The sequence below is a fragment of the Bison bison genome, unplaced genomic scaffold (genome assembly GCF_000754665.1).
Source record: "Bison bison bison isolate TAMUID 2011002044 unplaced genomic scaffold, Bison_UMD1.0 scf7180017864041, whole genome shotgun sequence".
Lineage (NCBI taxonomy): Eukaryota > Metazoa > Chordata > Mammalia > Artiodactyla > Bovidae > Bison > Bison bison.
Genome location: NW_011494613.1, coordinates 5,053,765 through 5,070,599, shown reverse-complemented (window position 1 = coordinate 5,070,599; position 16,835 = coordinate 5,053,765). Strand labels below are relative to the sequence as shown.

Here is a 16,835-nt window from a genome sequence, read left to right as displayed (position 1 = left end):
TTTCAAATCCTGAAAGATGATTCTGTCAAAGTGCTGCACTCAATATGCCAGCAAATTTGGAAAACTCAGCAGTGGCCACAGGACTGGAAAAGGTCAGTTTTCATTCCAATCCCAAAGAAAGGCAATGCCATAGAATGTTCAAACTACAACACAATTGACTCATCTCACACGCTAGTAAAGTACTGTTCAAAATTCTCCAAGCCAGGCTTCAGCAGTACGTGAACCATGAACTTCCAGATGTTCAAGCTGGTTTTAGAAAATGCAGAGGAACCAAAGATCAAATTGCCAACATCCGCTGGATCATCAAACAACCAAGAAGAGTTCCAGAAAAACATCTACTTCCGTTTTATTGACTATGCCAGTCTTTAACTGTGTGGATCACAACCAACTGTGGAAAATTCTGAAAGAGATGGGAATACCAGACCACTGATCTGCCTCTTGAGAAATCTGTATGCATGTCAGGAAGCAATAGTTAGAACTGTCATGGAACAACGGACTGGTTCCAAATAGGAAAAGGAGTACATCAAGGCTGTATATTGTCACCCTGCTTATTTAACTTATATGCAGAGTACATCATGTGAAATGTCAGGATGGATGAATCACAAGCTGGAATCAAAACTGCTCAGAGAAATATCAAGAACTTCACATATGCAGATGACAGCACTTCAAGGCAAATAAGATGGGGGAAATGTGGAAACAGTGACAGATTTTAATTTCTTGGGCTCCAAAATCAATGTGGATGACGACTGCAGCCATGAAATTAAAAGATGCCTACTCCTTGGAAGAACAGCTATGACAAACTTAGGCAGTGTATTAAAAAGCAGACATTACTTTGCCAACAAAGGTCTGTATAGTCAAAGCTATGGTCAAAGCTATTTTCCAGTAGTCATATATGGATGGATGTGAGAGTTGGACCATAAAGAAGGCTGAGTGCCAAAGAACTGACACTTTCAAACTGTGGTGTTGGAGAAGACCTTTGAGAGTCCCTTGTACAGCAGGGAGATCAAACTAGTCAATCCTAAAGGAAATCAACCCTAAATACTCATTGGAAGGACTGATGCTGAAACTGAAGCTTCAATAATTTGGCCACCTGATGCAAAGAGCTGACTCATTGGAAAAGACCTTGATGCTGGGGGAAATTGAGGGCAAGAAGAGAAGGGGGCGACAGAGGATGAGATGGTTGGATGGCATCACTGTCTCAATGGACATGAGTTTGAGCAAACTGAGGGCAATAGTGATGGATAGAGAAGCCTAGCATGCTGCAATTCATGGGGTCAAAAAGAGTCGGACATGACTTGGTGACTGAACAACAACAAGGGATTGGGATAGGGCAGGTGAAAAGACAAAGCACAGAGGATTTTTAAGGGCTTGAATAGTGGATACATGTCAATTCGTAGGATTGCAGAGAGTCAGACACAATTTGCAACTGAACAACAACATAGAATATACAAAAGAGTGAAACCTTCTGTAAACTATAAACCAGGGGTGATAATGATGCATCAATGTTCAGGTTCATCGATTTTACCAAAGGTGCTATTCAGGTGTATACGAGAGGGACAGGGGGTATGTGGGAATTCTCTGTGCTCTCTGCTGAATTTTGTTGTGAACCTAAAACTTCTCTAAAAAATAAAATCTTTTAACTGTGTAGATTTCTTGTGAATCAATTTATAATCCACTCCATCAGACAAAAATCACACTCATAAATTGCAGTATATGTCCTTGAGCTTCCTCTAGGTATCCTGAGAGACAATTCTGTTAAAATTCTTAGAGGACATTTTCGTTTAGTAAAGATGTGTGAGGCATGGTATATCCTCAAGATAGACTTCTTGCCTTGGTGAGGCATGACATTAAATTTCCTGAGGCCTTATCAAAGAGTGTCACAATCACTCCTTGGTTTCATAGTTAAACCATGTGAATCTAGAGTAAATCACAATACTCTAGATTTAATCTCTTTCCATAAGATTTTTCTTAATTTGGAAATTGTCTGCCACCTGGAGAAACTAGAAAAAAAAGAGTTTTATTTTCAAACTCAGGAAGTTCTGGTTCCTTTAACAATTCTTTCCTTAGCTTCTCTCTCTTAGTCTAATTGGACTACTATTAATGAAATGGCCAGAGGCTTGGTGGCTCATAAACCACAAAAATTAATTTCTCACAGCTGTGGAGGCTGGAGTCCAAGATCAGTGTGCCAGCATGGTTAGGTTCTGGTGAAGGCCAGAACGTTCCGGGGGGCAGACTGCCACCTTCTCACTGTGTTATCTCATGGTGGAAAGGGCTAGGGAGCTCTGCATGGTCTCTTATTCTTGAGGGCTCCACCATTCAGAATTAAGGACTTCCCTAAGTACCTCCCCGTTTCCTAACACCTTCACACTGGTCATCAGCACATGAATTTTGAGGGATACAAGCCATCACACCACAGCACTTCCTCCTGTCAAGTTTACTATAAGCAGCAAGAAACAGCCAGACAACACCTGTGAATTTGTGTAATTCATTATAACCATTTTCTCTTTTCCACATTACCATAAGTGACAATGTTGCTAAACCTTCTGCTATTACGTAACAAGGATCTTTTCTCCTGCTCTCAATGATACTTCCTCACTTTCCTTTAAACCTTCACTGAAATCCTCCTTGACCATTCGGCTTCCACTAACACTCTCTTCAATGTCCTCCCACCTTCTGCCCACTGTCTAGTCCTATCTAGTTTAGCTTCAGTCACCACTACATTTTGAGGTTTCTGTCACATGGCAACCACCTCCAAATACCAAAATCTAACTCAGTTTCTATGACTGCAAAACAAATTACCCCCAAATTTAGTAGCTTAAAAGAACAACATTTGCTCAAGAATCTGAAATTTGTGCAGGGCTTGGTGGGGATAATTCATTTCTGCTCCATTCAAGGGAGACATAAACGACAAAGAACTACAGATGCTATGATAGATGTTGTAGAACAGATGAGGAGCACAAAGGATGCTATGCTAAGTCGCTTCAGTCGTGTCCGACTCTGTGTGACCCCATAGACGGCAGCACACCAGGCTCCCCCGTCCCTGGGATTCTCCAGGCAAGAACACTGGAGTGGGTTGCCATTTCCTTCTCCAATGCATGAAAGTGAAAAGAGAAAGTGAAGTCGCTCAGTCGTGTCCGACTCCTAGTGACCCCATGGACTGCAGCCTACCAGGCTCCTCCATCCATGGGATTTTCCAGGCAAGTGTACTGGAGTGGGGTGCCATTGCCTTGTCCGGAGCACAAAGGAGGCAGTAGTTAATTCTACCTGGGAAATCACAGAAATAAGTAACCCCTGAACCAAAGTTGGGCACTGACATGAAGAGGAGCAGGTATCAAACAGTGGGTTATATTTGGGAAACCACTATATTGGTATGAGTAAGTCCATTAAGGTAGGAGAGCAGGAAGGAAGTAATTAGTGAGAGTTGAGGCTAAAAGCAAGGCTGAGAACACCCGATGTTTCTACAGGAGTAAGCAAGAGGCCTAGGGTCAAACCAGGTGTAACACTACCACGGGGAACAGCTGCAGCTGGGAATTACTGGGGACTCTAAAGAACTACAACTGCTAAAGGCAGGCCCCTATGATGACAGCCAACAAGAAGTCATCCAAGAGGCACTGTCACAGAGAGGTTGTCAGAAGGTGTCACTTCAGTGGTATCTGAGAGAAAAGCTACCAGGAAGAAAAGCAAGAAAAGGTCAGGCTGGGGTTCCCTGCACATTCTATATTTCTAATTTACACACCCCACCTTTACCTTGGGGAGAGAGAAGGTTTTCCCCAGTATCTACTTGACAGTCAGAGGTGGTAGTGATCATGAGAATATCAACACAATTTCTCTCCAGAAAATCTTCAGAAACTCAGTGAGGGCCTGCAGTTGTTAATACAGGCCAGATTATTCTCTCAGGTTCATGGGAAAAGCATAAACCTGGAAAAGAAGACTGTGTTCTCTCAGATGCTCTCTCCTCTCTTCTGCTCTTCCTCCCTCTCCCGGTCTGTTTCCCTTTCCCTCCCCTCTCTTCTCTCTCTCTCTCCAACTTCACCTACTAGATTTCTATATAACCACAGGTAAATCTCTTATTTCAAGCCCACTAGAAACCAATAGCATGAACTCTATGGAATCCTGACTCCCTATTATATGTTTTCTCTTTAGAAGAATATTTTTAAAAGAAGTGAAGTTTTTATTTGCCAGTGACACTTTCTGGAACAGAATTGAGAACAACATTCAGATAAAAGATTATTACTCTGTAAAATAAACACTATCTTACCAAGCCTTCCTTTCCTAACAGATACAAAATCTTAACTGCGCTTTCTATGCCTAAAGGAGTCATGATGACAACTGAAGATGCTGTCAGTTCTTACAGCTCAAGTGGACAAGGATTATAGTGGAAATTTCAAACAGAATCACTAGTGCAACAACTGGAGCCACTCAGATAAGTAGATATGTATGAAGAATGAGGTAGGAAATAATGTCTCCTATAAACTGACAAAACATGAGCATTACTTCTAGTATCCTAAATCTCACTTATGCTTGAAAACAAGCGTACATCAAACTTAAATAGAACCTGATCAGATGAAAAAAACATTTTTTAAGATTTAGATTCAGGCAGTTGTAGCAGGAGTTGGTGGATCTCTTTTTTATTATTTCAACACTAATATGACTCAGTTATTTACTTGCATTTCCTGATTCTTGCTCCTATAACCAACTGCCTATATCAATGTAACTTCTGCTTAAATTAAAAAAAAAAAAGTTTCATTAACCAGCAAATGACCATTTCCCTTATGCCAGCAGTGCCTTCGTGGCAGCACCTCATAGGCCCTGGCTGGCTACAGCTGGAGGGATGGAGTACTAAGTCCAACCATCACCAGTCAGCTGTTGATGAGCTGGACAAGTCCCGTGGCACTGCATTGAGCCACATCTGCAAGGACTGCCTAGAACTGCTTCCCCAGCAAGAACTGTGACCATAACAAGCTCTACACAGATCAGGTAATATCGTGCTCTAAAACCTATAGGCACTAATATGCTCTGTTCTCAGCTCTGAGAACTCAGCCCAAAGTCCTATTTATCAATTTGCTACTGCAGTCTACTTTGAAATTTACATTATCTTTTAATTATTTATTTTAGCAGCTCTATTTAATAGCCCTTTTCAAAGAAAAATCTTTAGGCAAAATCTTATAGACAGTTGGACAGCAGAAATATTCATGTTCTTTTGATTATGCAGTAGTTTCTTTATCCCAAAATTGTTCCCAGAGAAACCTCAATGCACCCAAAAGACTTCACACACACACAAAAAATTTCCCCATTCTACTGAAAAGAAAATAAGTCAAGGTAATTTTCCTTTGTTCAGAAAACACTGGAAGGTCTTGTATCTACAACAGGTACCATTTGGACAAGTAGATTAGAATCTTGTATAATATTCTCAAGGGTGAGCAAATGTATTTATTTGGCTATTGCCAAAAGGAGACATATGCAAAAAATGAATAAATAAATAAATAAAGGCAATTGTGTCTGGGTAGTGATCCAGATAGGAGTTAGGGGGAAAGAAGAGAACACTGCAAAATATGACACTGGTGACTGGTGATAAAGGCCACTCTCCATTATACAGATTAAAGATTCTCCAAATTTTCTGCAAAACTTCCATAAGACACCTTACAGAACTGCAACATTCATTTCAGACTCAAGTGGTCTGATGACAAAAAGGATGCTAAACTTAAGACCTGAAACTATACAAGTCCTAGAAGAAAACATAGGGTAACAGCTCCTTGATATTGGATGTGACCATGATTTTATGGATATGATACCAAAAGCATAAGCAACAAAAGCAAGAATAAATGGGATTACATCAAACTAAAAAGCTCCTTCACAGTGAAAGAAAAAATATAAACAAAATATTTACCAAATATTTCTTGAATCTGGGCTGGTTTTATGACTTATTTTGGTCAAAAGGGTCCAACAGAGTGACAGTGTTAATTTCTCAGCCAGTTCAAAGTGTATAGTTCAGAAGTGTTTCCAGTACTGCTTACCTCACTTAGATCCTTGCATCTGTCATGTAAACAAGTCTAGGTTAGCCTGATGATAGGATGAGAGACACACAAGGCTCACTGCCCCCATGACCTCAGTCAAGAGTTCATCATCCTTATAAAGAATGCTGAAAACATTCTGAAAGGACTAGAAAATAAAGGCAAAGGTATTTCCTAGAACATACAGCAAAAAGAAAGAGGAAAATATGGAACAAATGATATAAAAAATGGAATATAAATCTAAAAGATTCAATGTCAGATAAACAGAAGTTCCAGACAGAGAAAATCAAGAAAATATAGAGGAGGAAATAATTAAATAGAAGCAAATTTCAGAGAACTTAAGTAAAATGCAAGTCTTTATATTGAAAAGCTATATACCAAACACCAATCAAATGAATAAAAATAAGATCCTTATTTAGATACATTCTTGAAACTTATTCTTTAGTATAAGGCATATATGAAAAATATTTTAAAAGCTTCTGGAAGGTAAGAAATAAGCAGCATTCAGGCTTCTTGGTAACAACACAAACTGCTTGAAGGCAATGTGCTTCGCCTTCAAAGTTCTGAAGAAAAAATGTTTGTAACTTTGAACTTAAAATTCTATACCCACAGCTCCATCAACTATAAAGATCAGGCAAAAACACTCTCACACACAGATCAACCCTAAAATTTGTTATTAAGCAATGTTCTGAAGACATCAAGGATGCAGTTCAGCAAAATGAAGTGAGAGACAAAACATAGGATCTAAGAAATAGAATATCTAGTCCAATGACACAGAAAGGAAAGATCCAGAATGACAACCACGTGGCAGACCTAGAGAATAACAAATCTCACACTAAAACAAAAGCCTCTAAAAAGACTGTCTCCAAGAAGAAAGTGGATTCTTAAAACTAAGTATGACAGAGAAACCAGATTATTTTGAGAATATAATGAAGGTATTTTATTCTTATATCATTTAGAAGAAAAAAACAGTAATTCTAAATTCTAGAGAGGAAAAAAAGCTATATATGAAAGTCAAAGATGCAGCTATAAAGAAAACTGAACTATTATATAATTTTGAGAAATGTATGTAGTAGAAGAAAAAAAGTAATCTATTTGACCGTGATCCTAGAAATATTCTCTTTAGGGTCATGATTTTGGACACAGAGACAAAAAAAATGTAATAATAGTATAAGCTATTTGGTTCTGCATTATATAATCATAGTAAGTTAAACGTTGTTTACTGAGGTTTTTTAATTTAAACTAACTTTTAAACAAGCTTTTAATTTAAAGCTTGATTTATAGAAAAGTTATCAAGATAGTAGTACAGAGTTCCCATATACCAGTTTCCCATATTATTAACATCTTACTTTATAAGCCTGGCAGGCTACAGTCCATCAGGTTGCAAACAGACATGACTGAGCAACTAACACTTTCATTTCTTCACACTACACATTTAACGTGGATTTCACTAATTTCTCCCTAATGTCCTTTCTGTTCCAGATCCCATTCAGGATATCATATTTAGTGATCATGTTTTCCCACCTTTTTCTGGAGACAGTTTCTAAAGACCTTACTTTTGATGATCTTAACAGTCAGCTACTATGTTCATTGCAGCATTTCCCCATGCTTATCTCCAATCTCCCTTTCCAATGGTGAGAAACCTGGCTATCAGCCACCATACTTTTACACACTCATTCATTCCCAGTACACTTGTATAGTGGTTTCAGAATTATTTGCACCCCTGTGAGAAACAACTTTATCAATGACAGTACAGTGTTTATGTATACTTTTGTCTTTAATGTTACATATTCTGAGTCAAAACATTCTTTTCCAAAGTTATTCACATCAAGCATTTTTTTACCCATTCCTTCAGTGAGACTATGTCATATACATTTCTAAAATATTTGTTAGATTCTTTTACTACTCTGCATTCCATTTTGGGATCCCTCAAACTCCTGGTTGATTTTTTTAATCTGCATACATTAACTTTTTATGCTATAGAGTTCTATGAATTTTAAAGAATATGTACCATCGTATGTCCACCACAACAGTTTAGTTCATCACCCTAAAAACTCCCGTTTCCCCAAGTCAAACACTCCCCCTTCCTCAAACCTCTGACAGCCACTGATCTGCTTTCCATCCCTATAGTTTTGCCCTTTCTAAAAGGCCATGTGAATGGTATCATTTCGTATGTAGCCTTTTCAGTCTCCAGCTTCTTTATTTCAGCAAAATGCATTTAAGATGCATTCATATTGTAGCATTCAGTACAGTTCAGTCACTCAGTCATGTCCAACTTCTTGCGACCTCATGGACTGCAGCAGGCCAGGCTTCACTGTCCATCACCAACTCTTACAGCTTACACCAACTCAAACTCACGTCCACTGAGTCTGTGATGCCATCCAACCATCTCCTCCTCTGTCGTCCCTTTCTCCTCCTGCCTTCAATCTTTCCCAGCATCAGGGTCTTTTCCAATGAGTCAGTTCTTCACATTAGGTGGCCAAAGTATTGGAGTTTTACATACTCACTGAATGAGTATTCATATTCATATTCCATACTTGTTGAATATACAAAATAAGTTGCAGCATTAATCTATAGTTATTCCTGCTTTTCATACCCATTGTATAGCTGTACCATCCTTTAATTATCTGTTTACCTATTACTGAAGAATTTCTTGGTTGCTTCCACTTTTTTGATGATTATGAAAAAAAGACAGCAGTTGTGAATAAAGCACACATAGGTTTTTGTATGTAAATACATTTTCAAATCCACTTGCTAAATACCTAGGAGTGCAATGCTAGGTCATATGACAAGTCTGTGTTTAATTTTATAAGAAACTGCTGAATGTCTTCCAAAGCGGCTACACCCTTGTGCATTCTACCAGCACACATGAGAGCACCAGCATTTGGTACTCCCAATTTTTTGGATTTTAACCATTCTAATCAATGTAGCTCCTCACTGTTTCACTCACTTCCCTAGTGAAAAATAATATTGACTATCTTCATATGGTTTTTGGCATCCATAAATCTTGTTTAAAGTGTCTACTCAGATCTTCTGTCCAGTTTTAAAATAATTGACTGTTTCACTGGTGAGCTTTAAAAATCTGTTACATATCCAAGACATACATTTTTTTTTTAGATATGTGATTTGCAAACATTTTCTCCTAGGTATAATCAGACTTTTCATTGTCTTAACGTATCTCCTATAAAGCAAAAGTTGTTAATTTTGATAAAGTCCAATTTATCAATTTTATCTTTCACAGACTATGAAAGGACCATCTCCAAGAAGGAAGTGAGTTTTTATCATCAAGTATAACAGAAAAGTCAGGTAATTTTGAGAATATGATAAAATATTCTTTTTGTCAATAAGAAGGAAAAAAAAAAATTCAAAACTCAGTGGGGTTGGGAAGGGCTCCAAAAGAAACTCATTATCCAATTATAAATAAAATTAAAATATACATAATTTTTAAAATATATGGTGTACAAGAAAATATAACCCATTTGACTTTGATCTTAAAAACCTTATTGCTAAGGTTATGATTTTGGACCAAGAAACAAAGAAATATAATCATGATGTACTATTTGTAACTTTTAGAATAAATTGAAAGCATGCAAGAGTTCATTATGATTTCAGAATAATGATAACACTGATAGCAATCATTCATATAGTACTTAGTAGGTACCAGGCCTTGTTTTAAATACTGTACATATAATAAGTCAGTTAGTCGTAACACTAATCCTGTGAAATAATATCATTATTATCCCCATTTCACAGTTGAGGAAAGTGAGGTACAAAAGATGAAATAATTTGCCAATATCACAAAGTCAGGATGTGGTAGAGGTCGGATGTGAACCCAGGAGGCCTGGCTCCAACATCTACATTCTTAACCATAATGTTATAGTGCCTTCTTTAGTGAAAGTCACTCAGTCGTGTCCAACTCTTTGCGACCCCATGGACTATACAGTCCATGGAATTCTGCAGGCCAGAATACTGGAGTGGGTAGCCTTTCCCTTCCCAGATCTTTCCAACCCAGGGACTGAACAAGGGTCTCCTGCATCACAGGCAGATTCTTTACCAGACCAAGGTCTCCCACATTGCAGGTGATTCTTTACCAGCTGAGCCACAAGGGAAGCCCAAGAATACTGGAGTGGATAGCCTATCCCTTCTCCAGCAGATCTTCCTGGCCCAGGAATTGAACTGGGGTCTCCTGCATTGCAGGCAGATTCTTCACCAACTAAGCTAACCGGGAAGTCCACCTTATTTAAATAGAATATAAATATTATCTACATTTATCTAAATATTATAAATGTTCTGTTAAATATCTACTTTAAAATTATCAAAATTGATAATATTTATATTCTAGCCTTCTTTAAATACAATATAATTATCAACTTTGATCATTTTAAAGTAAACATATTTAACAGAAGTTAAAAGACAGAAAAAAGGTTAAAGGATATGACTGATAATAGTCTCGCTTTATAAAAAGGAAAATAAGAGATACTGCTGACAATTAATGGAACACAAAATAGAGGCTTACGTATACTGGAGCTGCAGAAACAGAGGAAATAACATCAATTAAGCATATAAAATTTGAAGGAAACTAGGGTAGAACAAGAGTAGTGTAAATAAACTAAAGCCTCATCTTTTTTTTTTTTTTTTTTAAGCCACATCACACAGCTTGTGGGATCTGGTTCCCTGACCAGGGGTCAAACAGAGTTCCCCTGCAGTCAGGGAATCCTAACCACTGGATCACCAGGGAATTCCCTAAAGCCTAATCTTTAATGACAGGTCATCAACACTTACTGCCTTAGCTGATCAAGAAAAATAGTGGCATATTATAAATTATAGAGGCATCTAAGAGAAGACAAAAAGAAATAATTAAAATTGGCTTTTAGTATTTCAGCAGTTAAAAATTAAAGTTCTGGATCAAAACTTCCTGGGATCAAATTCCATTCCTCCATTTAGTATTAATAGTGCTATTAAGTAAAGTTACTTGGTCTTCTTTTCTTCAATTTTCTTACCTAAAAATAGCTATATACTAAAAATAGCTAATTCATATGATCTTATGAAGATTGAGAGTTAATACAAATAGAGCATTAGAACTGTGAGTGGTTCAGAGCAGTAAACCCTAAATAAATGTTAGCTATCAGCTATGAATTAGAGGGAACACACACAAGATCAGTTTATATTTACCTCCTGACTTACTTAGCCAAAGATTCAAATCTCAGCAGTGAGGGTACCACTAAAAGCAGGGACAAATGTAGCATATCTCAGCAGACCTTCCGTTGGCCTGTAGAGTCAGGCACTACCAGTGAGAGGACAAGGTAGGGTCTTGCGATATTTGGCCAGCTCAATTCTCTTGGTTCCAAATCTCTTTTATGCTTAGGGCTTACATCACCACTTTGTGCAAAACAATCTCTAACAAGTTATGCCCTTTAATGGGAAGATATTACAAACATCTGGGTTCCTGCTGGTTCCTGAGCCAAACTCAGTGCTAATGAGGTCACTGTTTAAAAAATTTTTATTGGAGTATAATTGCTTTCCAATGTTGTATTAGTTTCTGCTATACAGCAAAGTGAATCAGCTTTATACATACATGTATCTCCTCTTTTTTGGATTTCCTTCCCATTTAAGTCAACAAAGAACACTGAGTAGAACTCCCTGTGCTCTGTAGTAGTGATAGCTTACAGTGAACGATGTCGGATTTGTGATCTCCGAAGAAGATTCAGCTTCAGGACCAGAGACCAGGGTGGACCACTCAGGGCTCTTGTGTGGCAGGAGTTTTACTACAGTGAAAAAGGACAGAGAAACCTTCTGACATTAGACAGTGGAGGTGGGTGGAGAGTGCCCCACTCGCTAGTCTTTAGCAAGGGAATCATACACTTTTAAAATTAGCTATTATGATAAATCAAAAGAATGTCTCAAGGTTGTAAAAATTTTACCAGACCCACTCCCACAATTTATATTTTAGGATAACAGGATTAGAACTTAACAAAAGAAAGATCCTACCTGACCCACTCCCATAATAAACATTTTACAATAACAAGATTAGTCAGAAGGTTTTCAGGAAACTGTCCTCAAGCAGAATACATTGTTGTTGTATCACCCTTAGTACCCAGTTTAAACTGAGTTGTTTGTTGTGTGAATCATCAATTCCAGGCTTAAAAAAACATTTTATGTGACTAAGACTAAGGAATGTAGAGAAAAAAAACAAAGAATTGTTCTTTCTTCCTCACTGAGAATTCCAGACCTCTACCTCCTCCTTGAGAACCCCAGGCCCCTCTCCCCTCCTCGGGGACCCCAGACTTCTTACCAACCTGCCTAGGACTTGACTCTCTCAGTAGGTTCTCATTAGTTATCTATTTTACACATAGTATCAACAGTGTATATCTGAGGATCACAATCAGTTACAAATTTTTATGTAATGAGAGGAACCAAAATTAATGTCCAGATGCTTCTAAACAGCCTTGCTTCCCCCAGGTTTCTAATGTTTGTAAAGGCTTTCTCCAAAGATATCCCCTGAGGAGGAGATCTGGGCTTCTGATCATTGTAGAAAATATTAAAAATCATGACTCCTGCTACAGATTTCATTAGCTTATTAGGGGAAAAAACGACACATATAAAAATATAATGAACTTCACAACACAGACAAGATAAAGGGGGAGTGGAATAAATATGCAGACTTTCACAAAATGAAAGAATAATTGGTGTTTGTTAAAGAAATAGATCATTCTGTGGTGACAGGATCCAGTGTGACTGACAAAAGAGATTTATACAAGACTAACTGTGAAAGGCCACGAGAACCTGGAGCCTTTCGAGGTATGTACTAAGCAGAGATACAGAGTATTTCAAAAAGTTTAATCTTTTGTTACTACATTTTCAGATGACTCAGTCTCATAGTTTTAAACACTATCTCAATTCTGATGACTCCCAGAACTGCTTCCTAAATTTCAGCCTAATAGGACTTCCCTGATAGCTCACTTGGTAAAGAATCTGTCTGCAATTCAGGAGACCCAGGTTCAATTCCTGGGTCAGGAAGATCCACTGGAGAAGGGATAAGTTACCCACTCAAGTATTCCTGGGCTTCCCTTGCGGCCCAGCTGGTAAAGAATCCGCCTGCACTGTGGGAGACCTGGGTCTGGTAAAGAATCTGCCTTCATTGCAGGAGACCTGGGTTCAATCCCTGGGTTGGGAAGATCCCTTGGAGAAGAGAAAGGCTACCCACTCCAGTATTCTGGCCTGGAGAATACCACGGACTGTATAGTGCATGGAGTCGCAAAGATTTGGACATGACTGAGTGACTCTGACTTTGACTTTCATACTCACCTGGACAGTTTTGCTCTGCTTGGATGTCAAGCTGGGATCACAAACTTAGCATGTACAAAGCTTAACTCCTATCAAACCTACTACCAAACCTGCTCCTCTCAGATGCACCTCTATCTCAGTTAATAGTAACTCCATTCTTCAGCTGCTCAGGCCAAAAGAACTTCAAATAATTCTTGACTGTCCACTTCCCCTCATTCTTCACATCCAACCCACCAGAAAATTCTATTGGTTCTATTTCAACTATATCCCAAACCAGAATACCTCTCACTACTCCCACTGCAATCACCGAAGTCTGAGCCTCTATGATATCTCACTGAGATCTGTGTCAAAGCTCCTATCTGATCTCCCTGCTTCCTCTCTCTTTTCAATTATAGTTGCCAGAATGATTCTATTAACAAGAAGGATCGTGTCACTTGTAACTTCAAAATCTTCCCAAGGCTAAACATTTCATTCAAAGAAAAAAAAAAAAAAAACACACTCCTAATTGTGTCCTACAAGGCCCCACTCAATCTGTATTTTTCCACTCTATACCTATCTTCCTAATATAGACCTTTGATTTATATTAATATTACCCATCTTCCAGCTCACTCTACTCCTCCCTAATATTCAATCATGCCAGACATGCTTGCATCCAAGGTCCTTTGCACTTGCTGCTCCCTTTGCTTGGAAACCTCTTTTCCTCAGATATTTGCTGCCTTTCCCACTCATTTTCTTCAAGTCTTTACTGATATGCCACCTTTACAGACGGGCCTTCCTAGGACCTTTCACCCTCTATACTCCCTGTTTTCCCACTTCATTTACTTGTTTCTCCTTTTCAGTTATCACCATCTAAGACATTATGCATTTTGCTCCTTTGTCATTGCATGACCTCACTGGAATATAAGCCACCAGAGTCATAAGTTTTTGTTTGTTAATTGCTATAATGATTATTATACCCTTAGCTACACATCCTTGGCACATAATAAGCACTCAATAAATATTTGTTAAATGAATGAAAGAACATGGCATTGCTGTTCAAAATACATAATTATAGTTAGAACACCATATTCTTAAAAACATTTCAGTTCAGTTCAGTCGCTCAGTTGTTGCAAGGCTTCTGGGGAGTACAACGATGAAAAAGAGAAGTGGGACATAATTAAATATAATCCAAAATAGACATTCACAACTTTTATGTGAGAATTACAGAAAAAAAAGTGGTATAAGGGACTCAAGAGAAAAACTCTATCAGTAGGGGACAACTGCAGTAACCTAGGTATCAGCTGATTAGGCCCTATATTGGCTAGAGTACAATAAAAATGGAAAGGGTCATATGTTACAATGATCATAATAATAGAAACAGTTGGTAGGATTTGGTGACTAGTTGAATTCAGAAAGAAGCAGCAAATCACTGCTAAATGTCAAACTTAGGTAATGACAAAAACAGCAGTGCTATTTTTGGAAAAAAAAAAAAAAAGAGAGAGAGAGAGAAAAGAGGAGGATTAAAGTGGCAGGAAAAATGTTAAGTCCAATATTAGATATGTTTGAGGTGATACCAGATCATGTAAGAGAAAATTTCAGGACAGTTCTAGATTTAGAACTATGACTTAGGGTTAAGAATGTAGTTGACCCTTAAACTGCAGAAGGCAATGGCAACCCACTCCAGTACAACCCACTCCAGTACAGAGGAGCCTGATAGGCTGCCAGTCCATGGGGTCGCTGAGGGTCGGACAAGACTGATCGACTTCACTTTCACTTTTCACTTTCATGCATTGGAGAAGGACATGGCAACCCACTCCAGTGTTCTTGCCTGGAGAATCCCAGGGACGGGGGAGCCTGGTGGGCTGCCGTCTATGGGGTCGCACAGAGTCGGACACGACTGAAGCGACTTAGCAGCAGCAGCAGTACCTAGCACCATGCTGTCCAGTTGTTGTTTAGTGGCAAGTAGTGCCCAACTCCAGAGAAGGCAACGGCACCCCACTCCAGTACCCTTGCCTGGAAAATCCCATGGACGGAGGAGCCTGGTGGGCTGCAGTCCATGGGGTCGCTAAGAGTCAGACACGACTAAGAGACTTCACTTTCACTTTTCACTTTCATGCATTGGAGAAGGAAATGGCAACCCACTCCAGCGTTCTTGCCTGGAGAATCCCAGGGACGGCGGAGCCTGGTGGGCTGCTGTCTATGGGGTCGCACAGAGTCGGACACGACTGAAGTGACTTAGCTTAGCTTGACCCTTAAACAACACAGAGTTATGGGTACCAATCCTCCATCCAGTCAAAAACCCATGTACAACTTTATAGTCAGCCCTTGGTATCTGTAGTTTTGTACCTGCAAATTCAACCAGTCACAAATTGTGTAGTATTATTAAACACTCGACATATAAGTGGATCCACGCAGTTCAAACACATACTGTTCAAGAGGCAACTATATAGACTTAGGAGTTATTTTCTCACAAAGATATCCGTGAACTGAAAAAAGTGAGATTTCTAAGCAAAAGACTAAAGGTAAAAACCATGAGAAATAGGTGACCTACAGGGCAGGAGAAGGAAGAGGTGCAACTGAACATAAGAAAGAAAAAAGAGAAAGAAAGAAAGAAAAAGAGGACACCTCAAAAAAAAAATATATATATATACATATATAAAAATTTCTCCAGGCTTTAAAAAAATAATCAAGCTACCATTCATTTTGCATTTAGCAATTTTGCCAATATGTTCATTCAAGTACTCAAGATATCAGATGAAATCAAAGCAATATTTCAGTTCAATCTTGGCTTAGAATTGTCAGACTGGTAAAATTAGGCATTTTGCTGGTAAACTCTGAAACAAAAAATAGCTTATGTACTTCTTCACATTTCACGGACTGGAGTGCAGATGTAAGATAAAGAATATGATACAAGTCTCTGTCACCCAGGAAACCACCTAATGGCAAATTGCTCAGCCTTCTTTATAAATGTTAACTTCACCCTGATCTGGCCAGTTCCATACATATATGTAGTATTCAATATACATTCATTTACAAAAACAGCAAGCAAAACAAGTAAACACATGCAAAAATACGTAAAATTAAAATAATTAGTTTAGGGTAGGGAGGGGAAATAAGGAATTTTTTAATGGTATAGAGTTTTAGTTTGGAAAAATGAAAAAGTTCTGAGATGGATGGTGGTTAACAGTCACACAACAATGTGGATACACTTAAGGCCACTGAACTGTATGCTTAATGATAAATTTTTATGTATCAGTTCGGTTCAGTTCAGTCGCTCAGTCGTGTCCCACTCTTTGTGACTCCATGAACTGCAGCATGCCAGGCCTCCCCGTCCATCACCAATTCCCGGAGTTTACCCAAACTCATGTCCATTGAGTCGGTGATGCCATCCAACCATCTCATCCTCTGTCGTCCACTTCTCCTCCTGCCTTTAATCTTTCCCAGCATCACGGTCTTTTCAAATGAGTCAGCTCTTTGCATCAGGTGGCCAAAGTATTGGAGTTTCAGCTTCAACATCAGTCCTTCCAATGAACACTCAAGACTGATCTCCTTTAGGATGGA

The 16,835-nt window shown here is 38.6% G+C and overlaps 1 long non-coding RNA gene across 3 annotated transcripts in view; it reads right to left on the bottom strand.

The window, feature by feature from the left end:
- Positions 1–16,835, bottom strand: part of LOC104985262 — a 52,693-nt gene that overhangs the window by 18,887 nt on the left and 16,971 nt on the right. The window contains exon 6 of one of the 3 annotated variants that reach the window (XR_824873.1): positions 11,196–11,776. The exons of the other annotated variants lie outside the window; for them this stretch is intronic. This is a non-coding gene — a long non-coding RNA (uncharacterized LOC104985262). The remainder of the gene's footprint in view (positions 1–11,195; positions 11,777–16,835) is intronic. 3 annotated transcript variants of the gene reach the window in all.